The sequence below is a fragment of the Dreissena polymorpha genome, chromosome 9, assembly GCF_020536995.1.
Source record: "Dreissena polymorpha isolate Duluth1 chromosome 9, UMN_Dpol_1.0, whole genome shotgun sequence".
NCBI classification, from domain to species: domain Eukaryota; kingdom Metazoa; phylum Mollusca; class Bivalvia; order Myida; family Dreissenidae; genus Dreissena; species Dreissena polymorpha.
In genome coordinates, this window is record NC_068363.1 from 29,707,430 (window position 1) to 29,735,025 (window position 27,596).

Sequence of the window (27,596 nt, forward strand, 5' to 3'; positions counted from 1 at the left end):
AACTACTGAACTCTCGGATAAGTCTAGGGCATCATTTGAAACTACTGAAGAATCTGATATTTCTAGCTCATACGATTCTTTCTCAGAAGATAGTGACTCGTCATGCTACAGCCAGGCTATTGGTCACACCAATAACAGCTCAAATATATTTGCTGATGTGGATGCTCTTCAAGATTATATTTTCGTATTCTATATTACATTGAGAAATTTGGTAAAACGATTCGAGGTACATACCATGATCAAAGAACAAATTATAGACTCAATTTACTCCGAGGACGACCGTGAGAAGGCGTACAGACTGGTGAATGAGATCATGAAACGTGAACGTTGCTTGGTACTACTTGATGGTCTAGATGAGTGGACCGGGTCTGGAGATCATCACAACCTACCGACACTGGTATCAGTTTACAACCAATGTGTGATGTTAATAACAACACGGCCTTGGAAATTGGCTGAAGGTAAAGTTAAGCATTCGGAAATCGACGCAGTGTTTCAACTGGAAGGAATAAATGAGCCGTTTGAGCTAAGCAGAATTATTCTTAGCCGCTTAGTAGCTAAGGCAGAGCTTGAAATAAAACATAAAGCATTTAAGCGTTACATACGGAATCAAAAGCTCCGCAAGTTGATATCATCACCCATGATGCTGTCTGTAATTGTATGCTCATATGCAGAAGGGATAGAACTTAAAGGCTCTAAGTGTGAAATATACATCCTCTTACTGGAGAGTCTTTTTAAGAAAGCGAACAGTGAAATGCGTACATTTGAACAGTCTCCCTCTCCTTGCTTCAGAGGTACTCAGTACATACAGCCCAATATGGAACGTCTGAATCGCCTTGCTGAAATGGCATTTCATTTGTTGTTTGTAAATGCAAAAGAAAACTCACTAGTGTTTAATATTACAGAGTTGAAGAAATTCAAGATGGATGAACGAAAACAACAGGACTTTGCGCTAAAGTCTGGAATTTTATCGGCAAAACTAACTGCCTCTACACTGCGATCATTGTCATCATTTATGTTTATCCACAAGAGCATGCAGGAATTCCTCGCGGCGTATCATATCGCCTGCAATACGAATCTTATCGATGATATTATTTCCATCTACCTTAACCGTCACCCGAAAGCCTATCTCGACATATCACAGGTGTTTATATTCCTGTGTGGACTGGATATATCATACGCGGAAAAGCTGTCAAGGATGATGCATGAACGACATGCTTTAGATACGAACGAGTACTCAAACAATCACAACATGTGTAATAGAATCGTACTGGCAGGATATAGAGAAGCTAATGCAAACGGATATTCCGACATTTCCCTTAAACTCAGTCACTTCTACTTCCATAACAACAATATCATTGACCTTCATAAGATTTGGGAAAATAACGCGGCTAATGCCATAGAGTTGGACGTTTTTATCAATGACATGAAACCCTTTGAAAACCGACGAACATCACTTGCAAACAACGAGTGCGCATCTGAGATTACATTTGACCTTCATTCGTGCCTGGAGCTGAAAATTCTTCGGCTTACTGGACGTTGCATATTGGTAAAAGGTAAGTATCAAAAAGGTACTTTTGTTTAATGTGTTTCCATTAATGTATAAGGCAAAAAGGTAATGCCATATTTTTGTATTAATCACATTCCGATAAAATGTTTCCCGATTTTATGGAATTAGCGTATTACAAACTTGTTCAGGCAGTCCATGAACATATGATATATCAAACAGAGAACGTGAAATTTAATTATTTTTAACAGCACACAGCTTACAAAATATTGATTTATAAACATATGTGAACATGCCGTCATTCAGTAGAATCGTTAGAGAAACAAGCCGATTAGTTTCACGCAGAGATGTGGTTTTTCCTTTTTTTATATTTGACAGACTGGCGCTTTTTGATTCGTAAAATTATCAGGTTTTTTTTTGGCCAGATTTTATAGCCGAAATTCGGCTATGTTCCCAATCCCAAAAAGTATACTTTTTTCCCAAAATGTGGCAAAAAATTCCCAATTGCCAAAAAAAACCAAAAAAAAAACAATTTTTTTTTTTTTTTTTTTTTTTTTAGAAAGAAGTCTTATGTGTATTTTATCTCAATTTTAATTCAATTACATCTAACAAAGTATTATATACAAAGTATTATATGATGTTTTTCTTTTAATTTGAATGATTATAAAGAGTTAAATCAAATTTAGTATTTCCCTAATCAGTGGACTTTTCTTGTGGAAAAAAAGGCTAATGAATTTATTTTCCCAATTTCATGAAAATGCCGATAAAATTCCCAATTCCAAAGCCATGGGCTTTCTTCCCAAAAAGTGGAAAAAAACCCTGAATTATAGTTTTAAACCAGAAAAATCGCTCAAATAAAATATTTCAAGCATCATTATAATATTATTTTATTCCATTAGTAGTCCGTAAAATACAAATTACATTAACTTTTAGTAAGAATCCTCTTACTCGAATTAAAATAAATTTTTGTTTCGGATTAGTTTTCCTATTGTTTGGTAATTTTTATGAAAGCAATTTCTTTGAATATAAAATTAAAGTTTCCCAATGTAATGACCGGCTTAGTCGAATGCTTCCACAGTATTTACTGCACTATTTTAGTACATGTTAACCATAATATTTGTAGACCTAAAATATATATAGTTTTTGATTGTGATAAACGAACATTTCTCTTAAAATAAGATTACGAAAATAAAATAACAAAAATTTAAAACGCCTCCGGTTTATTTGTGTGTGTTTCTCTTACCTGAGCACTCTCATTTGTCACAATGCTGTATCGGCCGAATCCAAACCTAGGTCTTCTCAGGTCACTAGACCACTCTGTAAACATAAAAAAACAGTTTAATTGACATTATACAAGTCGCATTTATGTTCAATCTTTATGAAACTTTGTCAAAACATTAGTTTTAATTACATTTCTGTTCAGTTTGAAAAGCATTCGGTTTGTACATAACAATTGTGCCTCGGTGCAATTTTAGGTATATGATTATATTAAAACCATGTTTACACTTTATATATCACAATTTTAGTCAAATGTTAATGACACGTGTTCGGAATATGTGTTGTTATGATACTGGGTGCAAGATCGCGTGAATTTGTGGGATCAAAAAAAATGTTTATGGACTTAAGCACACCGGTTCAGCTTTAAAAAATAAATATAAAATATCTTTAGAATTTCGATAAGCGCATAAAATACAGTTTTTTAAGCTGCTTATGATTAAGTGTAAATCATTAGAATAAATTCATTGAATACGCTTTTGTTATATGCCAAATATGAGAAGTGTACCAAATATATGTACATAGTTATGCGGCACGCAGCGTGACATTTTAGCACCGATTTCAGACGTATTCAAGGATTTATTCTTTAATCTTAAGATATCGGCACAAACTGCAAGAACAACTTCTTTTATGAACTTTATATTTTTGCAAATGTATTTCATTAACTTGAGATGTTTGCAAAGTGAAGTTCATAACGGTGTGTTTATATTCCGTCCAGCCCGTTTGTAAACTAATGTAAACACGGTTCCCGTATTGCAAAATGGTATTTGACAGAGGGAAAAACACTGCCAATAGGGGCGGGGCAGTTGCCTTATATGACTATGGTAAAACCTTGTTAACCTTTTAGAAGTCACCTATTAAGTCCAAGCTTAATTAACTTACTCAGAACATTTGATTGTATGATGATCCCGCCAAGTTTGCAAATTGTTCTGATCCGTTGAAAAAACATGGCCTCCAGTCTTACTTTCATGGCTATAGTAAAACCTTGTCAATGGTATAGAATTCAAATGTTAGGTCCACACTTCATAAAAAGCAACCAGACGATTGCTGCTAATGATAACTCGGCTTAGTTTGAAAATTGTTTCGATTTGTTGATAATCATGGCGGCCGGTTAATAGGCCAGATGTCCTTTTACGGAAATAATGAACGTGTGTTAAAACTGTAGAAGATACATTTTCAGTGCATTCATGACACTTGGTAAACACATTTGATGTTATGATACCTTTTCCGAGTTCTAAAATGATTCTGGTCCGTTGAAAATCATGGCCGCCGGCGGGCGGGTAGTTTTCTCTATATGGCTGTTAGGAAACCATTTTAACGATCTATAGGGTACAAGTTTAGTCAAATCTTCACGCAAGTTGGTAATACTATTTGTTTAAATGATGTCTCAGCTGGGATAAAACAAATAGTTCCATCCGTTTAGAAAAATGGCCTCCGTGTGGCTATGAAGTTTTCCTTATACAGCCATTACGAAACCTATTTTAACACTCTACGATCATATTTGTGATAAAACCGTCATCATCATGAAATTTTCTCTGATAATGTGATGTTATGCTAGCTGAACGGATTGAGAACATCGTTCTGGTGCGTTCAAAAGGAGGGGAAATATTAAATCGAAATAGTTCCTACGTGATTTTAAAACTAATTTAAATAATCAATGTACAGTTTTAATTTGAAATCAAATTCTTCATTTTCTAGCGATAATGTTTCGCATTTTCAGTATGAGTCTCCGTCGTTTGTGTTATTTCGCTCACGCATTTATATAATTCATTCATTTTTATATTCTGTGACTGAAAACTAGAATTCTAAATGCGCTTGTTGTCAAACAGTGCATGTCGATGTATCGTGATATCCTACGCGTTAAACGTGTAACTACTTGGTTGTTTTTATTAACCAGGTTTTCCGAAGGAAAAAACTGGTTATTAGATTGGCGAATGCGGGCGGGCTGGCTGGCGGGCTGGCTGGCTGGCTGGCGGGCTGGCGGGCTGGCGGAATAAGCTTGTCCGGGCCATAACTATGTCGTTCATTGTCAGATTTTAAAATCATTTGGCACATTTGTTCACCATCATTGGACGGTGTGTCGCGCGAAATAATTACGTCGATATCTCCAAGGTCAAGGTCACACTTTGAGTTCAAAGGTCAAAAATGGCCATAAATGAGCTTTTCCGAGCCATAACTATGTCGTTCATCGTCAGATTTTAAAATCATTTGGCACATTTGTTCACCATCATTGGACGGTGTGTCGCGCGAAATAATTACGTCGATATCTCCAAGGTCAAGGTCACACTTTGAGTTCAAAGGTAAAAAATGGCCATAAATGAGCTTGTCCTGGCCATAACTATGTCATTCATTGTGAGATTTTAAAATCATTTGGCACATTTGTTCACCATCATGGGACGGTGTGTCCCACGAAAGAATCACGTCAATATCTCCAATGTCAAGGTCGCCACGACTAAAAATAGATTTAAAAAAAAAAAATTACAAAGGGGGTTAATTTTTTTTGGTCATTTCAAAAGTTCAGTTTGAGTTTTCTCCCTTTATCAGATTTTTTTTCACAATGAAAACCTGGTTTTGTGAAAATTTTGTCCCTTGTTTTTCATGTTTTGATAATTGCAAATATGGTATTCTATACTTAATGACTATTCTTAACAAACTAATATCTGCGCGTAATATTATTTCTTAAAACCCAGCTCAGAAGCCATAATAAATGTTTCAAGAAAAATAGTGTTATGCCGGAAACTCTCGAGTAGTTTCCCGTCAAAAGGAAATTGCACAATTACATTATAATTATAAAGATCCACAAGGTTTAAACCCATTCGTTAGCTATAAAGTCTACTTCACTTCAGCAAAAAATAATTGAAACATACAAATAATTGTAATCGACATTAACCCATTTAAGCCTAGCGTCTAGAAAAAAGGCCTTGACAAACAGCGTAGACCATGATGAGACGCCGCATGACGCGGCGTCTCATCTAGGTCTGCGCAGTTTGCTTAAAGACATTTCTGTAAAAAATATTCTAAATATAGAAATAAATATACTAGACATCCCTAATTTTGGAAATAAATTAATCCAATTTAGAAGGATGGTATAGTCCACTAGGGATAAATGGGTTTAATATTAAAGTGAGCTAGCAAAACGTTTGCAAACACTTGTCTATTACCCTACAGAACGAAGCATTGTTAAAGCAAATTAGCAGATTTGCAACCTTATTGCAGTTTGTAGATATGTTCAATTGTTGGCATTTAATTATAACAATCTTATCTCGTTGCAGTAATTTTGATTTGTATGGCAGTAGGAACGGTATACTCTGTACGGGAGATAACCGATGCGAGGTGTTTGGTAATACAAGCTGTCTGGGTTGTCATTTATTTATGCATGTAGATAAGGGAGTGTATCTAAATAGTATATTTTCAATAGTTGATAGAACATTGCCATTGTTAGTTTACACCCTACGGCATATTCATTGTGGATTATAGATTGATTTTAATGATTCATTTATGCCAGCATGCATATGACTAGTAATGTGGAACACAACATAGTATGAATATAACACTCATACAAACGTATTGTAAACGTGTTTGCAAGTTGGAAATAATTTAAGTGAACCATTCGAAAAAATAAAACTTATAGTATTGAATATTTTAAGCTAAACAACACTACAATAATACTTCTGATTTATATGTATTATGACGGGATGCGTTCTGAAACTAAAACATTGTTTTAGTTTTAATTATTCAATATTGAACAAATGCAACCACATTTACTATGTATAAGCATTGCTAAAACTTCATCATTTTTTCAGATTCTGCCAGTGTGGGCACATTGGAATTTCCGGTCTGTGTTATTCTAAATATTGCCGATCCAACCCAGTGCACAGAGCTTCCTCCTGTACTTCCCTCCATCACAGACATTCTCTTGTTCAGTGTCACATGTTCCTGTACCTGGCTACGCAGTCTGCTTAGCATGATGGTGACACGTAATAATTTTTATATGATCTGTTGGCTGAAAAACTGTCACTTAACTGCGTGTGGAGAGGGCGAAGTCAACACATCATACACGACTGGAAACATATCTGTAAAAGTATATCAAAACAAACACTTATTAATAAGCCTAGATGATGATACCGGTCTGTGGGAGATTCTGCATGGTCTGAGTATGAAGAGTCTGAAACTAGATGGTTGGGAGAGCGGTTTTAGAGTGAATCATGAAAAGTCGTTCTCACAGACGATAGCATCGCTCTCAAAGCTGGAAGAACTAGATATTACAATGGATGAATTGACTCCTTGTCTGTGGGAGGCTCTCCGTGGTCTGAATATCAAGAGTCTGACTCTGAGCAGTAAGGAGTGGGGAGAGTTGCATGCAGAGTCGTTGACTCAGTCGCTATCATCGCTCAAGAGGCTGGAAACACTTGCAATTGTTATGACTGGAGACAGTCCTGGTCTTTGGAAGGCTCTCCATGGTCTGAATATCAAGAGTTTGAGACTGGATGGTTGGAAGGGGGAAGGTTTAAGGATAAATCATTCAGAGTCGTTGACTCAGTCGCTATCATCGCTCGCACAGATGGAAAAGCTAACCATTCACGTTCAAAAAGACAGTCCTTGGGAAGCCCTTTATGGTCTGAATATCAAGTATCTAAATCTCAGAATAGATGATAACAGGGGAGAATTGCATGAAGAGTCTTTGTCACAATCACTATCATCGCTGATGAGGCTGCAAATACTTGATATTCATGTGGCTGAAGATATTACTGGTCTTTGGGAGGCTTTCTATGGCCTTAATATCAAGAAGCTGCGTGTGTTTTGTAAGTGTAGAGTAAAGTATAAAGAGTCGTTGTCTCATTTGCTACCATCGCTTACACGGCTGGAAACACTTAGTATTGATGCGGGTGAAGCATGTCCTGGTTTGTGGGAGGCTCTCAAAGGTTTGAGTGTCAAGAGTCTGACTATTAAAGGTATGAACGAAGGTTTCGAATTAAATCATACAGAGTTGTTGTCTCAGTCACTATCATCACTTACACAGCTTGAAACACTCGGTATGGAGGTATGGGAGCACAGTACTGGTATGTGGGAGGCTATCCATACTTTGAATATCAAGACTCTGAGTCTGACTCTATGGTGGATTCAGTGGACCGATTTGCGTACAGAGTCGTTGTCTAAATTACTTTCATCGCTCACTTGTCTGGAAACTCTTAATGTTAGTGTGTATGCAAAAATTAGTTGTCCTTGGAAGGCTCTCCATGGTCTAAATATCAAGAGTCTGAGACTGAGTCTGAGTCATTTTGGTGAATGTAAAGATTTGCAAGCAGAGTCGTTGTATCAGTCATTAGCATCGCTCACACAGCTAGAAACGCTTAGTATTGAATTAGATCCAGACAGCCGTGGTCTATGGAAAGGTCTCCATTGTCTGAATATAAAGAGACTGAGCCTGAAGAGTAGGGAGTGGGGAGGTTTGCATAAAGAGTTGATGTCCTTGTCACTATCATCGCTCACACAGCTGGACACTCTTTGTATTGAGATGGAGTGTGATAATCCAGGTCTGTGGGAGGCTGTACATGGTCTGAACATTAAAAGTCTGAGTCTGAGTGGTTTTTGGAAACGTACTGGAATTGACGTGAAGCATACATTGTCGATGGCAAAGACACTTGCATCGCTCATTCATCTAGAAACACTTAGTATTGATGTGGAGCATGAGAGTCTTGGTCTCTGGGAGGCTCTCCATGGTCAGAATATCAAGAGTTTGAGTCTGAGTGGCGTGCGTAAATCTTCCGGTATTGATGTGAAGCATGCGGAAACGTTTTCTCAGTTGCTATCATCACTCACACAGCTGAAAACGTTAACACTACATGTACATACATACATCGCACTGCAGGTACCTCAATCATTGAAGTATTTAAATATCTACTCTGACACAATGCTTCCATCCAAAGTGCGCGAACTGGTGGACTCACTGGCTATATATACTCATTCAATTGGGATTAAGCTAGAATTTGGTTGTGCTTCTAGTATTGATCCCCCAGTACGAATCCCAGTTCAGGAATACATTCCATTTCAACAGGAACTTGCTGCAGCGGAAAAATGTTGCAGTAAAACGATTCCGAATATATGAATGGCCTGATTCTGCCGGTTATGCCATGTCTGTACGTGACATTGGTGATGTTGATGACGCTGCTTGCGATATCCTTGAAGATGATGTTTATAAAAAATTTGCTAAATATATCGATCGTTACATAATCAATCGAATTTCAATACTCATTGAGATAAGTCCAGGCTCAATATCTTGAATAAGTGTTTGCTTTTGATGGATACTATATTAATATGAACCTGGTTGTATATTAAATATATATTGTACCAATTGAAACTGTTTTGTCATGTGGCGTATAATACTTTTTTATGTTGTTTTCTCTATACATGAAATTGAGCTATAACATATACTAACTTAATGTGTTGTTGACTTTTCGACGATAGGTGTTACAAGAAAATATGGTAGAAACACATTATCTTCCTATTTCAAAACGGTCTTAGTCTAATGTATGTTGACATTCATTCACATTATATACATATATGCTCATCTCAATTTTAAGAGATATTTCGCCGGAGCTTTTCTCTTATATGTAGTTATTATTAAAATCAACACAATTGTGTAAATACGGCTCCTAAGTCGATAATGCCTTGAGATTCAAATCAGCGAACAACATAATGTTAATTTTTGCTACCGAGCAAGTGACAAACTACTAAACGAAATAAAACTGTAGACAGATATTATGTTTATGCTTTGTGTCAATGTTATTGTATAAGTTTAAATTCAATGTATGCCTTTGTTTTAATGACTTATACAATTTGGAACATGTTGATACAATTTTATTAGTGCGCTTTTAAGCATGTACATGTTCACATAATTGTCAACGCATTTGACTTCACCTATAAATATTAAATATACAAGCTTTATATTTCTTCTTTAAAAAATATATAATTCAAACTGCTTGATGTGTTTAATGTATCATATTAATATGTTATATATGCATTGTATGCATAGTACCTGTCATGATGATCATTTTTAAAAATAGTATCCTTTAAACATCGATAATGATAGAGCTTTGTTTTCAGATGTAACAAGAAAAAAATATTTTTATAATAAAAAAATAATATTTGTCCGTAGTTCTATGCTCTCAAATAATGTAGTTTTATAAATGTACATGTCTAATTTATTAATATTAACCAGTAGCGGCAGTTTCGGATTACTCAATTGTTTAACGTGTGTTGCTTTTAAATTGATTGTAAAATAAGTATCGTCATTGGTTAAAATAAAAATAAACATGTCTGGTGAAGATCGGATGAAAACTACTTGAATTAAAAAGCAGACACCATGGTTAATGTGTAAAACTAACTAAGTGACCCAGCGACCTAGTTTTTAACCCGGCATGACCCATATTCAAACTTGACCCAGACATCATCTAGATACAACTTCTGACCAAGTTTGGTGAATATCGGATGAAAACTACTTAAATTAGAGAGCGGACAACATTCTGAATGTATAAAACGCACTAAGTGACCCCGTGACCTAGTTTTTGACCCAGCAAAGCCCATGTTCGAACTTGTTCTAAACACCATCTATATACAACTTCTGACCAAGTTTGGTGAAGCTCTGATGAAAACTACTTGAATTAGAGAGCGGACAACATGCTCAATGTTTAAAACGCACTAAGTGACCCCGTGACCTCATTTTAAACCCGGCATGACCCATATTCGTATTTGAACTATACATTGTCTAGATACATCATCTGACCAAGTTTGGTGAAGATCGGATGAAAACAACTGGAATTAGAGAGCGGGCACTTAATCCGGACCGACCGACCAACAAGGTCACTCCTATATACACCCCTAAACTTCGTTTGTGGGGGTATAAAAATAGCATTGTTGGCGTTGACTTTGTTATTAACAATTATAACTCTTAGCGTGATTAAGTTGATGTTTCACTGACGATGATGCTGAAAAATGTTGTTGCTGTTGTTATTGCTGCTGTGGTTTCTGCTTCTGATACCGATGATGATGATGATTCCGACGACAACGAAAACGGCGTCGACTATAAATACGACGTCAGCGAAGAAAATAATAAGGATGATGATGATAATGATGGTGGTGGTAGTTGTCGTGATGATGGCGGGGGTGATGATGATCATGATGATCATGCTGCTCATGATAATGATGCAGCTACTACTGCTGATGATATGGTGTTGCTGCTGCTGATGAGGATGATAAGGATGAGGATACAGATAATGATGATGCTGATAATGATTAGGATGAGGATCAGGATAATAATGCTGCTGCTGATTATGATGACGATTAACCGATGAGTATTCAACAATTGTTTTTCTTTTATGCTTTCCGGTGGTTTATCATTGAAATAAAACTGGTATTCTACTGTTTCGAACAGTGAACATTAACAGTGAAAAATATCAATATTGTTCACTGTTTTACTGTGCAATGACATCTAATTTTCGACAAAATGACGTCATAAATCCAGCGATATTATCCAATCAGACTCTTTTACAATATAAATAAACGGTGAAAAAGCATACAATAAAAATAACATTTGTTGGATTCGATGGAATATCGATTTTAATTCACTCGTGATTATAGAAAATATATTTTTGGTTGCGCCACTCGTGAACATATTATTTTATATGATCACTCGTTAAACAAGGGCTGTTTGTAAAAAATGCATGCCCCCCATATGGGCTGTCAGTTGTAGTGGAAGCCATTGTGTGAATACGTTTTTTGGCAATGTGACCTTGACCTTTGACCTAGTGAACTGAAAATCAATCGGGGTCATTTGCGAGTCATGATCAATCTACCCATGAAGTTTCATGATCCTAGGCGTATGCGTTCTTGAGTTATCATTCAAAAACCATTTTACTATTTCTGGTCACCGTGACATTGACCTTTGACCTTGTGACCTCAAAATCAATAGGGGTCATCTGCGAGTCATGATCAATGTACCTATAGTTTCATGATCCTAGGCATAAGCGTTCTTGAGTTATCATCCAGAAACCATTTTACTATTCTGGGTCACCGTGACCTTTGACCTAGAGACCTGAAAATCAATAGGGGTCATCTGCGAGTCATGATCAATGTACCTATGAAGTTTCATGATCTAGGCATAAGCGTTCTTGAGTTATCATCCGTAAACCATTTTACTATTTCGGGTCACCGTGACCTTGACCTTTGACCTAGTGACCTGAAAATCAATAAGGGGTCATCTGCGAGTCATGATCAATGAACCCATGAAGTTTCATGATCCGCATAAGCATTCTTGAGTTATCATCCGGAAACCATTTTACTATTTCGGGTCACCGTGATCTTGACCTTTGACCTAGTGACCTCAAAATCAATAGGGGTCATCTGCGAATCATGATTTATGTACCTATGAAGTTTCATGATCCTAGGCATAAGCAGTCTTGAGTTATCGTCCGAAAACCATTTTTCTAAGTTGAGTCACCGTGACCTTGACCTTTGACCTAGTGACCTGAAAATATATAGGGGTCATCTGCGAGTCATGATCAATGTACCTATGGTTTCATGATCCTAGGCATAAGCGTTCTTGAGTTATCATCCGTAAACCATTTTACAATTTCGGGTCACCGTGACCTTGACCTTTGACCTAGTGACCTGAAAATCAATAAGGGTCATCTGCGAGTCATGATCAATGAACCCATGAAGTTTCATGATCCTAGGCATAAGCATTCTTGAGTTATCATCCGGAAACCATTTTACTATTTCGGGTCACTGTGATCTTGACCTTTGACCTAGTGACCTCAAAATCAATAGGGGTCATCTGCGAATCATGATTTATGTACCTATGAAGTTTCATGATCCTAGGCCTAAGCGTTCTTGAGTTATCATCCAGAAACCATCTGGTGGACGGACATACGGGCATACGGACTGACATACGGACCGACAGGTGCAAAACAATATACCCCCTCTTCTTCGAAAGGGGGCATAATAAAATCGATATTCCATCGAATCCAACAAATATCCTCTCTATATTACAGGAAACCTTTGAGCATTTGTTCATATAAATATGTATTAATACAATTCGATATACACGTGTTTTACGACAAGGGAGAGCAACCAATAAATAGAAATTGCAGATACTAAAATTTTATATTGAAGTTCGCAAGGTGTATGATATCCATGATGAAAATGACACAGTATTATTGTGAATGTATATATTAGGATGATGTTTGTTGTGAATGATGTGTTTTAAAGATATGAACATTACCCGCTTGGACCTGGTTAGAATACCGAGGGAGAAAGTTCGAAATAAATAAATGTGCCTATAAGAAACATCAAATAATGTTAGTATAATACTACAAAAAAAGCTTTTAGGACTATTTACAAATACTTGAAAAATGGTCATTAATATCAAAAAAGTACATTGTTTACATTATTTATTATAAGTCTTTATTTAAATAAATAATAACATTTGCGTTTAATAGAAACTAATAAGCGTACATTGCCAACATAATATAGTGTCACAAAAGACACACATTTATATATTACCAGATTTAGAAATTAAAATTAAAAAGTGTTTTGGCAAATTGGTTTCGTACACTGTTGTATTTTATGACACATAGAAAAGTTTCATGTTACATAATAAACTATGCATTAATATGTGGCAATTTTGTTTTATGAAATTAGCTGTAACCTGAACTTGTTCAAGACAGTATATGGAAAACATGTATACTGAGCAGTCGAGATCAAGAAGACAAAAGGTGGGTCCATACATTAAGTAGTGTACCTGGTATACCCACAGTATATTCTTGAATAAAAGACAAGTAACAATATTTTGCAATTTACACTGTCCTTACAAACATTTTCAGTAGGAACAATATGCTGACATTATAAGACTCAATTAAATATAATTCAAACTAATCCTGTTTTACATGTAAGGTGTCAGACGGATTGAAATACACGCTTACATCATCTAAGACTGCATGGAATCTACCTACACCTACAAAAATCAGCGGAAATTCTTCATACAATTTAAGTAATGTAAGCGGAATTTTATAACTAATTTACAGTGACTTTGACTTGTATCTAGTTTTCCCAAGCTAGGCCTACACGTAAGCTAACAAATCATACAATTTAGGAACAATACCCTAATATTAAAGCGGTGTTACTGAGTGTAGTTTGTCTAATTTTAATGATAGTGACATAGACTTTAACCCAACTGGCTTGAAATGGAATCCAGGTAGGGTATGTAAGCTGGGTATACACTTCCACAAATCTTCAGCACATTATCTCAATCCAATCATAAGTAATTGATCAAAGAACATAAATTGTTGCTGCTTATTCTCAAATTTTAGATGCATAAATATTGATCTATAACGAATGGCCCCTAATTTACTTCTGAAGACTGAAATTTAATAAAAGCAAGAGAAACTGTCTTCCCTTATTAGCGCTCGTAGACCTCATAAACTCATCTGGGACAATCCTATACGCACATGTATTGAATACATATTTTTCCAAATCACAGCTCAAGTATGTTTATATTAAGTCACTTTCTAAATGCAGGACACATTCTGTTAGGCATATATATGTAGCATTGTCCCAGAATTATCTATATCAAACTCTAATTTTTATTTAGCAATAACAAACAAAAGCAAAATACAACTACATTATTGAAAATCATATTATCTTAAAGTCCTACGGTATATACTAATAATAAACACCTTAAAAATGCATTCTACTTGAATGTAAATGAACCAAAATACAATACGTTTATCCCGATACATACTTTTGGCTATTGCTAGACGCTCATTTTATACTATAAAGGTTAATATTGTTAAAAAACAACAATGTATACAATTAATTTAAACAGACAAAAACATGGTGGTCTATGAAATATTCCCAAATGTAACAAAACATTTCATTTTAATCTATAACAAATTCATACAGGGAACCATATATAGATAATTACAGATTTCAATAAGACATAATATCATTTATAAATATTAAATACACAGGATCAAATAAATGATGACAATTATGCATTAAACGGGTGCTTCATTAAAAAATGCATTTTCCGCTCTACACTGCACTGCATAAAATTAAAACTTCACAATCGAAAAATGCTATCATAAAATATTTTGATTATTGAATTATTAAAATGGAGCAAGTAATAATACAAACTGGTGAAATTCAGCAGAAATGTTATATCAAAGTTAAACAACAAAACCTTATCAAATTTTGATAACATAATAAATATAATTTGTTTTATGTATTCAAACATATCAACACAATCTAAATGGTTTTGCTAGCTACATTGAAATAAGAATTATACAAAATATTTCTGACATTAAAGCAAAACTTATAACAATTATAATTACCGTAGACATTCATGTGCAAGTAATTAAAGATGGTTTATTTGTTCATATGTTGTGAATAGAGCGTTTTACTATAACAAGGAACACACAAACTACTTGAAAACAAAAGTGGCATTCACTATTTTCCACATTTCCAAGAATAGTGAAATTCAGCAGAAATGCTATATCAAAGTTAAAACAACAAAACGTTATCAAATTTTGATAATATTATAAATATAATTTATTTTGTGTTTTCAAACAAATTAACGCAATCTAATTGGTATTGTAAGCTATATTGAAATAAGAATTATACAAAATATTTCTGACATTAAAGCAAAACGTTTAAGAATTATAATTACCGGTAGACATTCACGTGTAAGTAATAAAAGATTGTTTATTGGTTCATATGTTGTGAATTGAGAGTTTTACTATAACAAGGAACACAAAATCTACTTAAAAACAAATGTGGCATTCACTATTTTCCACATTCCCAAGAATGCTACACCTAATTTGAAATCAGCAGTACATCAAAACATAAAATAACATCAACATCTCCAAACTTCACGTACCATAACATGTTGAACAAATTTGCTAAATAAATTGTTAACATTTGACCAAGAGAAAATAGAAAAATGGAAGCCAATAATAAACTAATAAGACAAAATTAACCAGCGATTGAACATTTTTGTGTTTTAATATCAGAAATATTCTCTTGGTCAAGTAGTTTAAATGGCGCTTTTTGAGGCAATAACATAATGAAAAGTGTGGAATATTTTCACTGTTTACTGTTTGAAGAATTGCATGACCAATTCAATATCAGTGATGTCTGTCACATAACCAGAGTAACATGTGTAATATTCTAATCTTTTACAAAACATCAGTCAGTCAGTGCAAATTTAATAACCTCTGGTCCGATCTTCAGGTCTCCAGTGTCAAGGTCACGGCCCGTGTAGAACTGGGCCCACACTGGACAGTGGTCACTCACGACCCCGCCCCACGTCCAGCCCTTGGGGATCCAGGGACTGGACAGGCCCTCTCTCACGACGTCACATTGACCTGTACAGAGGAATAAAATATATTACCATAAAACCGTCTAAAACAACATAATCGTATACTTCTGATAATCATATGCGCAGATTTTAAACCGGAAATGAACAAACATTAACAAATTATCTCCATATGTTAAGCTTTTCAACAATTAGTTTGCATATTTACTGTTGGATTGTTTGCGGAAATAATGGCATTAACATAATTTAATCTCCATGGTTTGACAATATGATACATTTATGTTCATTTGAGAATCAGGAACAAGAACTTATTGATAAACATTTTCATTGATAAACATACTTAATTCAATCAATATTATTTACCTATTAATCAATGGTAAGCAAAGTTTAAATAAGCAAATTCATTGAATTGATATTCCCCGCCAATATGCTTTTGGATACAAAAGTAATATATCTGACACTCAAAAAAGGATTTTTTCAAGATACAAAGGGCCATAACTCCATTATTAACAGATGGTGTACAATGCCATTTGGCGTGCATCATCCTCTTATCCTTATACATACTCATTCAATGAAATCCGCCAAAGCACTTCCAAGATATGGCTATGGACGGACGGACGGAAAGACGGACAACACCAAAACAATATCCCTCCGCCTATGGCGCAGGATAATAAACATCAACTGATGGAAATCTTCAACACAAATCTTTTACAATACACAAAGCTTTGGATCTGCAAAATCAAACACAATATAACAACAATATTAACAAGCACATTTGTTGAATTGATATCCCCCGCCAAAGATAAATTTTGAGATGGACGGACAGACAGACGGATGGACAGACAGACTGATGAACAACGCCAATTCTATATCCCTCCGCCTTTGGCGGGGGATAAAATAATTTTTACCAGTGAACACTTGTTTTGTCTGTTTAGATATCCAGATGTTATCGTATGTCTTGCTGCCTTTTTTGTTGGCGTCACTTATGTTTGTGAAGACACCGTCGGCAATACAATTGAGATAGCCTAGATTTCGAAGATCATCAAAATCTAAAATAAACAAAAACATCATTCTTTAATATTAGACACCTTATATGAAACATATCTAATTGAATTTTTGAATGCACATAGTTTTTAACAGATTTCAAACTTAATTCAGAACAACTTTGAGTAAAGTGACGTACTTCAAGAATAAGAGGTAATTCCAACAATCTTTGGAGTAGCCTCCCTTATATGTTATAACTGTTGCCAGATTATTTTGCATAAAGCTAGCAACTCTACTTTATGAAAAACACTGTAGCTACAGAAAAACAATACATCATGGAAAAGGGAGAAGATAGACCTCCTGGAAGCCGCCAGGCCGAAGAACATCATCTCCACTAGGACCAACACTACCATCCATACATGTACCAGACTGGGGAGACACCACAAGTTGGAGGAGATATAAGAAAGTTGAACTGTCATAAAATCAGCGAATAATGATGGATTAATTCTGGGCAGAAGCGATTGACTTCCAGCAAGTTACTGCTGCACTTGGGACATAAGCAGGAGGATGCAGCACACACCCTGGCAGAAGCCCTGATGCTGTAAAAGTCAGAGAGTATGTACCCATCAAGCGATGAGTAGATGTTGATTCGGACCATCTTCTCCTTGTGACTCAATTGAAACTGAAGCAAAAGAAGAGTTAGACAGGGGAGTCAAGCCAACACCAGCGTTACAAAACCACTATGCTAAAAGACAACTGGATAAAAAAAGAAAAGTTTATGGTCACTCTATCCAACAATTTCCAGATCTTTAAGGAGCTGCTTGAAGAAGAGAACAGCAAAAGTGGCAGCAAGTGAAAGAAGCAGTGCCCTAAAGATGCCAACAAGTACTTGCTCCAAAGATGTACCATAGTTGTACACCCAAATGGCTACCAGCAAAAACACTACATAACATTGAAACAAAGAAGAAAAAGAAACTAGGGCCAACACTACATAACATTGAAACATTGAAGAAAAAGAAACTAGGGCCAACACTACATAACATTGAAACAAAGAAGAAAAAGAAACTAGGGCCAACACTACATATCATTGAAACACAGAAGAAAAAGAAACTAGGGCCAACACTACATATCATTGAAACAAAGAAGAAAAAGAAACTGGGGCCAACACTACATAACATTGAAACAAAGAAGAAAAAGAAACTAGGGCCAACACTACATATCATTGAAACAAAGAAGAAAAAGAAACTAGGGCCAACACTACATAACATTGAAACAAAGAAGAAAAAGAAACTAGGGCCAACACTACATAACATTGAAACATTGAAGAAAAAGAAACTAGGGCCAACACTACATAACATTGAAACAAAGAAGAAAAAGAAACTAGGGCCAACACTACATATCATTGAAACACAGAAGAAAAAGAAACTAGGGCCAACACTACATATCATTGAAACAAAGAAGAAAAAGAAACTGGGGCCAACACTACATAACATTGAAACAAAGAAGAAAAATAAACTAGGGCCAACACTACATATCATTGAAACAAAGAAGAAAAAGAAACTAGGGCCAACACTACATAACATTGAAACAAAGAAGAAAAAGAAACTAGGGCCAACACTACATATCATTGAAACAAAGAAGAAAAAGAAACTGGGGCCAACACTACATAACATTGAAACAAAGAAGAAAAAGAAACTAGGGCCAACACTACATAACATTGAAACAAAGAAGAAAAAGAAACTAGGGCCAACACTACATATCATTGAAATAAAGAAGAAAAAGAAACTAGGGCCAACACTACATATCATTGAAACACAGAAGAAAAAGAAACTAGGGCCAACACTACATAACATTGAAACAAAGAAGAAAAAGAAACTAGGGCCAACACTTCATATCATTGAAACAAAGAAGAAAAAGAAACTAGGGCCAACACTACATAACATTGAAACAAAGAAGAAAAAGAAACTAGGGCCAACACTACATAACATTGAAACATTGAAGAAAAAGAAACTAGGGCCAACACTACATAACATTGAAACATTGAAGAAAAAGAAACTAGGGCCAACACTACATAACATTGAAACAAAGAAGAAAAAGAAACTAGGGCCAACACTACATAACATTGAAACATTGAAGAAAAAGAAACTAGAGCCAACTGCAGCAGAACAAGAGCAGACAAAGCAAAAGCACAAGAAGAGCACACATACACAAAAAGAATGTCAAGCGACGCAAATGAGAAGCCAATCAGATCTACCTAAAGACGCTCGTAAAGGAAGCATTACAGAAAAGAAAGCATGCAACAAAAAAAAACAAGGGCCTGTACTCTATCACCAAGAGAATAGCATGTAAATATGTCAAATCAGAGACACCAGTAATGGACACGATATGAGGAGTGATAGCAGACAACGAAGTGCAGAAGAAGAGATGGATCGAGCCATTCCAGGAGCAGGACCTGACAGCCAATAACTCTTAACGGCTTACATCTAGACCAGTGTGGAGTTACTCGACACACTCTTCAGAATGATATCATATCATAACTGACAGTGACCTTGACCTTTGACCTTGTGACCCCAATTTAAATAGGGGTAATATACTGTCTAAGGCCAATGCACACAGGAAGTATCAAGCCAATCAGTCGATTCGTTTAGGAGTTATTGATGGGAAATGAATTTTACACTTAGTGTGATAGTGACCTTTACCTTTCACCTCGTGACTCCAATTTCAATAGGGGTCATCTACTGTCAAAGGCCAATGCACGTATGAAGTATCAAGCCAATCGGTCCATTCATTGACGAGTTATTGATCGGAAACGAACTGGTCTCCCGACAGACAAACCGACTGACATCCAACAAAACAATATAAGTGTGATAGTGACCTTGATCTTTAACCTAGTGACCCCAATTTCAATAGGGGTCATCTACTGTCAAAGGCCAATGCACATGTGAAGTATAAAGCCAATCTGTCCATTTATTGACGAGTTATTGATCGGAAATGAACTGGTCCTCCAACAGACAGACCGACCACATCCAGAAAACAATATAACCCTTCTTCTTTGAAGGGGGGCACATCATATTATTTATTAATTTTCTTTAATTCCATAATAAAAATCAAGAAACTAACCTTTGGTATTTGGAGACAGGTTAAAGTCACCAAGCAGCATAATATCATTTTCCCCTGCAATGACAGAAGGAAATTTAAATATTGTAGTTGTATGAATATTTACAAGTTATATTTGTCAGGCCAGCTAGCTAGGTTGGTAGAGAACAGGACAACTAACCCGAGGATCGACAGTGTGTTTCCCGGCCCGCTCACATAACTTGTGTTGGAACTAGTCTTTAAATCCTTTAAACTGCCATTCTTTCCTTCCGGAGCTTCAAGTAAGGTAGCTGTCAGTTAATGGCTAAATTGTGTGCACTTAGTACTGATAAAGCAGCAAATCCATGAAATGCAAATTAAAGGATATGTTTATGTAGTAATATGGAATCGAGTATTCAACGTATAATCTGTGCAACTGTTATTGTTTGTTAAGCATTAATTTTAGGCTGATTTTAGTGGAATATAAATATTCAACAGACGTTGTTTATATATGAAACAAGGGCTGTTTGTAAAACATGCATGTCCCCCATATGGGCCGTCAGTTGTAGTGGCAGCCATTGTGTGAATACGTTTTTTTGTCACTGTGACCTTGACCTTTGACCTAGTGACCTGAAAATCAATAGGGGTCATCTGCCAGTTATGACCAATGTACCTATGAAGTTTCATGATCCTAAGCCTAATTATTCTTGAGTTATCATCAGGAAACTCACTGTGAACTTGACCTTTGACCTAGTGACCTGAAAATTAATAGGGGTCATCTGCCAGTCATGATCAATGTACCTATGAAGATTCATGATCCTAGCCGTAAGCATTCTTGAGTTATCATCCAGAAACCATTTTACTATTTCGAGCCACTGTGACCTTGACCTATGACCTAGTGACCTGAAAGCAAATAGGAGTCATCTGCCAGTCATTATCAATCTACCTATGAAGTTTCATGATCCTAGGCGTAAGAATTCTTGAGTTATCATCCGGAAACCATTTTACTGTTTTGAGTCACTGTGACCCTTACCTTTGACCTAGTGACCTGAAAATCAATAGGGGTTATCTGCCAGTCATGATCAATGTACCTATGAAGATTCATGATCCTAGACGTAAGCATTCTTGAGTTATCATCGGCAAACCATTTTACTGTTTCGAGTCACTGTGACCTTGACCTTTGATCTAGTGACCTGAAAATCAATAGGGATCATCTGCCAGTCATGATCAATTTACCTATGGAGTTTCATGATCCTAAGCGTAAGCATTCTTGATTTAACATCCGGAAACTATTTTATTGTTTCGAGTCACTGTGACCTTGACCTTTCACCTAGTGACCTGAAAATCAATAGTCATTTGCCAGTCATGATCAATGTACCTATGAAGTTTCATGATCCTAGGCTTAAGCATTCTTGAGTAATCATCCGGAAACCATTTTACAATTTTAAGTCACTGTGACCTTGACCTTTGACCTAGTGACCTGAAAATCAATAGGGGTCATCTGCTGGTCATTATAAATGTACCTATGAAGTTTCGTGATCCTAGGCATAACTATTCTTGAGTTATCATCCAGAAACCATCTGGTGGTCGGACCGACCGACCGACGGACCGACCGACATGTGCAAAACAATATACCCCCTTTTCTTCGAAGGGGGGCATAAAAAGAAGAGGCAAAATTCAGAAAGTTGGATGTGGGATGTAGTAATTGTTGAGGAGAGGTAAGGGCAATATGTTTGGTCCAGGTCTATTACTCTGGTGAACTAAATATTGTTTTGCCTCAAACAAAACGCCTCATAAAAATTGCTCTATACCTGGCAGAGCGGTCCTAATGGCCTCTATAAGGTTGGGGATATTGTCAATCTCTGCCTGCAGTCGACCGATGTCCTCATTCTCCAGACCGGTTGCCTTCAGATGTACACTTTGCGCAGTCAAAACCGCTGATCTGTTGAATTATTTTATACCATATTATTTTTAGATTTCATTGTAAAAGTTTCTACCATGTAATAACGCAATTAATGTACCAGGGACCCTGACAAATCATCGTGCCCATAGGATGCAGCAAAATTTAAATCAAAACAGTTCTTTGCCTCAAATAAAAAGTATTTTGTCTTAGAAATACAAATGTAAATAGGTCAGTCATTTCATTGTATCATATCACTTGAATATTTTCAAGTTGAGTCATTTTGTAGTTGATTTTGTCATTTAAGAATGTTTGAGTCATTTTGTAGAAGAAATGGTAATTTTGTAGTGGAGCAAGTCATTCTGTAGTTGACCTTGTAATAATGTAGTTGAGCTAGTAATAATGTAGTTTTGTAGGTAATTTTGTAGCTTAGTGAGAAATTCAGTAGTTGACCTAATAAGAATGTAGTTGAGTTATTAGTAATTTTGTAGTTGCGTAGGTAATTTTGAAGCTAAGTAAGTCATTTTGTAGATGAGCTAGTCATGTTGTAAAATTAGTGAGTCATTGTGTTGTTGAGTAAGACATTGTGTAATGAAGTAAATCATGTTGTGGTTAAGTAAGTAATTTTGTAGCAGAGTTAGTCAATTTTGATTGAGCTATTCATGTTTCACTTGAACTTATGTTTTAGTTCAGAAACAAAATACAGTTGAGAAAGTCATTTTGTAGCATAGTAAGCCTTTAGTTGAGTAAATCAGTTTGCAGTTGACGTAGCAAAGTTGTAGTCAAGCCAGTCATTGTGTAGCTTAGTAAGCCTTTAGTTGAGTAAATCAGTTTGCAGTTGACATAGCAAAGTTGTAGTCAAGCCAGTCATTTTGTAGCTTAGTAAGCCTTTAGTTGAGTAAATAAGTTTGCAGTTGACATAGCAAAGTTGTAGTCAAGCCAGTCAATTTGTAGCTTAGTAAGCCTTTAGTTGAGTAAATCAGTTTGCAGTTGACGTAGCAAAGTTGTAGTCAAGCCAGTCATTTTGTAGTTGAATGTCATTTTGTAAAAGCCAACTTAAGATCTCCCCAGCGTGCGAACGTTCTAACGGTCTCCTCCAAAGACACCAAGAACTGGTTCTATCCAGGAAAAGACTCAAAAGTAATACAACTAAACAAAATAGGTTTAAACTAAAGTAACATGAAACTCTTTGCCAAAAAACAAGTCAACACTTCAAGTAAGCAATTAAAGATGGTGCATACTTTCATAGAAGACTACACAACCTTGAACGTAGCAATGCAGGGTCGTCTAGTGAAGGGTTTCTGTTTCTTGTCCATAGCCAGGAGGGTAGAGCTTACTAGGGCAACGCCCTGCATTTCATCATACAGGAATCCATTGTACTCCTTACTCTGAGGCGAGAACAAAAAGAACAACAATGAAATATAAATTAAGACAGGTAAAGTACATGTAGATCAGACAAGTGGGCCTGAAGGACCCAAAGTCGCTCATCTGTGATACAAAGGAACTTACTTGTTATGAGCAGACCATGATATCATAAGAACAAATGTTCTGACCAAGTTTCATGAAAATTGAACTTTATAAATGACTTTTAGAGTGTTAATAAGTCTTTACTATAGCCATATAAGGAAAACTGCCACTCCCCTGGCGGCCATGTTTTTCAACTGACCGGAACCATTTTCAAACTCCGACGAGATATCATAAGTAAAAATGTGTCATGAAGATTGGACTACAAATGTGACTCCTAGAGTGTTAACAAGGTTTTACTATATCCAAATAAGCAAAATTGCTCCACCCACTGGCGGCCATGTGTTTTTAACGAATCGGAACCATTTTAGAACTCAGCCGAAATATCATTAAAACAAATTTTCTTACCAGTTTAGAGTGTAAACAAAGCAAAATGTTGACGAAATACAAAAGGTGTTCACAAAAGCTCACCATGAGTATGATGTGCTCAGGTGAGCTAAACAAGTAATCAATCTTGTAATATTTTTACCTATCAGTGTCAACAATAATGTATAAATTCTTCAGCAAATCCTGCCAATACAAAACTAGCAGATTTTGACAAATGTGTTGTGTTTAAATCTTGCCAATAAAAAAGTAGCAGAATTCGACAATTTTGTGTGTGCTTTATCTTGCATAAACCTATCTATCTCTTAATTATAATCAGAAGCATGCATATAAATCTCAAACCGTTTTTCCAGTACTTAAAATATACAATAAATATTTCATGATATTCTTGACACCTGCCCATCCGGTACTACAGATGGGGGGAGGATTGTAAGCAATCTTGTTTGTTTGCGTATGTTTGCTGGGATAGCTGTTTTACAAATTTTAGATACCCACACTTATGCAAGTAACGGACAACAACTGCCTTTTTTAATCAGAGGTAGATGGAAAATGGTTGTAGAATTTTTTTTAGGACCAATCGATTCCAAAGCACACAGATGATTTGAGTCTTTCTCTTATAAGTTGCTTAATCTGAGAAATGTCTTTGTCTTTCCCTTGCTAATGAGTTGCTGAAGCATAGACATAAAACTTGCATTTGAAAAAAAAACACAACATTAAATTAATAACAAGAGAGCCTGAAAGGCCCAACGTCGCTCACCTGAGATTCAAAGGAACTGACCTTTTTTGTGCAGCCCTTTGATGTCATTTGATTAAATGATCTTACCAACGTTCATGCATAGTGAACACTCTGACGGTCACGTTTTTCAAAAGACCAGAACCATTTAAGCACACATCCATGATATAATTAAAACAAATATGCTGACATAGTTTTATGAAGATTGGACAATAAATGTGACTTAAAGAGTGTTAACAAGTTTTGACAATAGCCATATAGGATAAAATGCCCGCCCCCTGGTGACCATATTTTTCAATCAACTGCAAGAATTTTTCAACTCATCTAAGATATCGTTACGAAAAATCTTCTGACCAAGTTTCTTGAAAATCAGACAATAAATGTGGCCTGACTAGCCTCTAGAGTGTAAATAAGGTTTTACTGTAGCCATAAAGCCATATAAGGAACAAGAGCACCGCCTTGCGGGTGCAGACCGCTCATCTATTTTCTTTTTAAAGGTGAAGGGACTCTCATTTTCAATCACAAAGGAGGGAGGAGTGGAGTGAAGAGGGGTGTATAGTGTGGGGCTGTGGACATTTATTACATTATCTTCCAAAAAAGCGAAAAAAAAAAAAAAAAAAATCGGGGGGGGGGGGAGGTGGTTAGGGTGCGATGGTTGGACGGTATTTCAAACATAACCGTTTTAAAAAAAAAATGGGGGGGGATAGTGTGAGGGTGTGGTGATAATTTGTGAGATGATCTTAAAAAAAAAAAAAAAAAAAAAAAAATAGGGGGGGGGGGGGAGGGGGGGGGAGGGCACGGGGGATGGTTTGGGTGAAGTCTATTGTGGTATGTCAGGTAAGAGTAGTTTCATCAAAGTATCAATCAAATCTAATCATAAATAAAGAAGTTATGGCAATTTTAGCAAAATTTAATAATTTGACCTTGAGAGTCAAGGTCATTCAAAGGTCAAAGTAAAATTCAAGTTGCCAGGTACAGTAACCTCATGATAGCATGTAAGTATTTGAAGTTTGAAAGCAATAGCCTTGATACTTCGAGTGGATCGAAACACAAAATTTAACCATATATTAAAAGTTACTAAGTCAAAAAAGGGCCATAATTCCGTAACAATGACAACCAGAGTTATGCAACTTGTCCTTTTACTGTACCCTTATGATAGTTTGTGAGTGTTCCAAGTATGAAAGCAATATCTATGATACTTTAGGGGTAAAGTGGACCAAAACATAAATCTTAACCAAATTTTCAATTTTCTAAGTATAAAGGGCCCATAATTCCGTCCAAATGCCAGTCAGAGTTACATAACTTTGCCTGCACCGTCCCCTTATGATAGTTCATAAATCTTGCAAGTATGAAAGCAATAGCTTTGATACTGTAGGAATAAAGTGGACCTAAACACAAAACTTAATCAAATTTTCAATTTTCTAAGTATAAAAAGGGCACATAATTCTGTCAAAATGCCAGTCAGAGTTACATTACTTTGCCTGCACAGTCCCCTTATGATAGTTAGTAAGTGTTGCAAGTATGAAAGCAATAGCTTTGATGCTTAAGGAATAAAATGGACCTAAACACAAAACTTAACCAAAATTGTCAATTTTCTAAGTATAAAAAGGGCACATAATTCTGTCAAAATGCATGCCAGAGTTATCTAACTTTGCCTGCCCAGTCCCCTCATGATAGTCAGTAAGTGTACCAAGTTTGAATGCAATAGCATTGATACTTACTGAGAAAAGTGGAACTAAACGCAAAACTTAACCAAAATTTTCAATTTTTTAAGTATAAAAAGGGCACATAATTCTGTCAAAATGCACGCCAGAGTTATCTAACTTTGCCTGCCCAGTCCCCTCATGATAGTAAGTAAGGTACCAAGTTTGAATGCAATAGCATTGATACTTTCTGAGAAAAGTGGACCTAAACGCAAAACTTAACCGGACGCCGACGCCAACGCCAACGCCGACGCCAAGGTGATGACAATAGCTCATAATTTTTTTTCAAAAAATAGATGAGCTAAAAATGCCCCGCTCCCTAATGCCCATGTTTTTCAACCAACGTGAACTATTTTTTTCAACTCATCTAAGATATCATTAGGACAAATGTTCTGACTAAGTTTCATGATGATCGGACAATAAATGTGGCCTCTTGAGTGTTAACAGTATTTTGCAATATCCATATAAGGAAGAAATGCCCCGCCTCCTTATGGCAATGTTTTGCAACCAACCCGAACCAGTTTCGAACTCATACAGGATATCATTATGATGAATCTTTTGAGCAAATTTCATGAAAATCGGGCAATAAATTTGGCCACTAGAGTGTTAACAAGGTTTTCTTAATTCATATACAGCCATATAAGGAAAAATGCCCCGCCCCCTGGAGGCCATGTTTTTCAAGCAATCACAACCAATTTAAACATTGGCCAATATATCATTAGGGCAAATCTTCTGACCAACTTTCATGATGATCATACAATAAATGTGGCCTCTAGAGTGATAACAAGGAATTAATACAGCTATATTATGACCAAGAGATGTTTTTGTCAGAAACACAATGCCCCCTAATGCACCGCTTTTTTTACCTTTGACCTTGAATGATGACCTTGACCTTTCACCACTGAAAATGTGCAGCTTCGTGAGATACACATGCATGTCAAATATCAAGTTGCTATGTTCAATATTTCAAAAGTCATTGAAAAACTTTACTATATTAAAGTTTTAAATTTTCGACCTTTGACCTTGAAGGATGACCTTGATCTTTCACCACTCAAAATGTGCAGCTCCATGAGATACACATACATGCCAAATATCAAGTTGCTATGTTCAATATTTCAAAAGTTATTGCAAAACTTCACTATATTCAATATTTAATTTTTTGACCTTTGACCTTGAAGGATGACCTTGACCTTTCACCACTC

At 36.0% G+C, this 27,596-nt stretch overlaps 1 protein-coding gene across 5 annotated transcripts in view; it reads right to left on the minus strand.

Moving 5' to 3' along the window:
• The window catches only part of LOC127843889 (endonuclease/exonuclease/phosphatase family domain-containing protein 1-like), a 470,950-nt gene that overhangs the window by 438,287 nt on the left and 5,067 nt on the right, over window positions 1-27,596 (minus strand). The window contains exons 1-2 of one of the 5 annotated variants that reach the window (XR_008032405.1): window positions 23,373-23,504; window positions 22,022-22,152 (exon numbers count right to left, since the gene is read on the minus strand). The exons of the other annotated variants lie outside the window; for them this stretch is intronic. The gene's annotated coding sequence lies outside the window, so the exon portion shown is untranslated. Of the gene's footprint in view, window positions 1-22,021; window positions 22,153-23,372; window positions 23,505-27,596 lie in introns of those variants that run through there. 5 annotated transcript variants of the gene reach the window in all.